The sequence below is a fragment of the Amphimedon queenslandica genome, unplaced genomic scaffold, assembly GCF_000090795.2.
Source record: "Amphimedon queenslandica unplaced genomic scaffold, v1.1 AMPQUscaffold_13378, whole genome shotgun sequence".
NCBI lineage: Eukaryota > Metazoa > Porifera > Demospongiae > Haplosclerida > Niphatidae > Amphimedon > Amphimedon queenslandica.
Window position 1 is genome coordinate 123322 of NW_003546386.1, and position 1943 is coordinate 125264.

Below are 1943 nucleotides of genomic sequence, written 5' to 3' on the forward strand. Positions count from 1 at the left end.
CTCAGAACAAAATTTTGCTGTCAACATACGATCAGAGTAGAGAAACTTGCCTTCTTCGTCTCGACCAGTTTCACTGGTTCTCTGCCTCACTCTGTTAGCAGAAGCTACCCATAGTCCTGCTTGCTTACCAGACATGCCACGTAGCATGACTTTAGTCTGATGCTCTTGTCTCACTTTACGGAAAGGTGCCTCACAGTGGGGACATTTTAACTTAGAAACCCCAGAAAAGAAAGACGATAAAATCCGTCGCTTCACTTCAGTTAGATTCCGAGATTTCTCGTAGTTTAGGTGGGCATTGTCAATATTAGAACCTCCTCCTTCTCTTGCTGAAACAATGTAGCCTTGTATGAGTTCAATGAGGGACTGCTCTGCTTCTTCAGGTGATCCTGATATCTTAGAGTTGAATGATCCAAGTTCCAGTGCTTGTGATACAAGACCAAGGTCTAATAACTTCATTTGACCTAAAAAATTATTAATTTGGCTAAACAGTCAGGATTTCTAACAGAATTTGGTCATAAAGTTAAATTTCTTGTCAATGTATTTTTGAAGTTGCTCCAAAATTTGACAAATAGCCCAGGACTATAGTACAGGGTATTTTGTCAAAAAAAGGCTAGAAGAGTATTCCACATTTTATATTTTTCTTCTGATACATAAACATGTATAGGATGTAATGTTGTGTACAAAGTTTGAGCTGATTTAGATCAAAACTAGATTTTATATGAATTTTTAAAGTTGCTCAAAAATCAGGCGAAAGACCCTGGCATTGTGTACAGAGTCATTGGTCAAATTTTGTCAAAAATGACTAGGAGAGATTTCTATAACTTTTTCTGATGCATATACATATTCTTATGTTATGTAAGTAACTTTGAACTGATTACAATCAATATTGCCCTTTTTTATGAATTTTTAAAGTTACTCAAGGAGCCATAATGATAATAGCACTTGTCAGCTCATGAAACATGATTTTAACAACACTCTGCATGTTTTGAGGGAAACATGAATACCGTATATCGGGTATATTTCAATGCATTAATAATTTCGGAAAAAGCAATCCATTGCGAAAATAAATATTATGAAATTTTAAAATATGCGGATAAAAAGGAATAGAAGATATGGGTATTGTGCAATTAATATGAACACGTGGCTTCATAACTATCCATGGCTTCTAACTCGAAGGCCATGAAGAGCCTTCATTGCCAGTTAGAAGTGTTGCTAAGGTTGATTCAGAAGTGGACAAGTCTGCAAATGCTTCGATTGACTTACCAGGCCAGGTGGTTGATGGAAATAATAGCAAGTAAAATATTTTCGGAATATAAAAGGCTTCCGAATTATTCCATCATTGAATTTAATATTGCCACCACTTTTCATGCATTGAAATATACCCGATATACGGTATAGTGATTTTTTACAATAATTAATGTGAATTGTATGAAATTCAAGTTGGTAAATTGAGTATATGAATCAAAATACATGTACTTTATTTTAATCAAGTAGTGTTCATTCTCACCTTTAAAAATGGTGCACTTTATGGGCGTGGCACCCAATCGATGACAAGAGAGGCATGATGACTGAAGGATCTGATAAAAATCCATAAAGAAAATTGGATGAAATACAGGGAGAGGTAAAGTAATGTGACCAAAGTGACCAGGACAGTGTATATAGTTTAAGCCACACGTGAGACATAACTCGTGGGGTTCAGTAGGACCCAGTGCCTGATCATAAAGACCACCATTGTTTGGATGTAGGAGGCCATCAAACGTTGTTGGATTAGTGAGACGTTTCACGCTAAGCCTCTTTACTTCCTCAGAGCTCAGACTGAGGAAATTAACGGAGCTCATCCAGAAAGAAGGAGAGAAAGTTGGTGAAGATTCCATTGCTAAAGTAGCCACGTGGGGAAGGCACGGCCGTAAGGTGGAGCTACTTATGTAGAACCGGATGTTAAA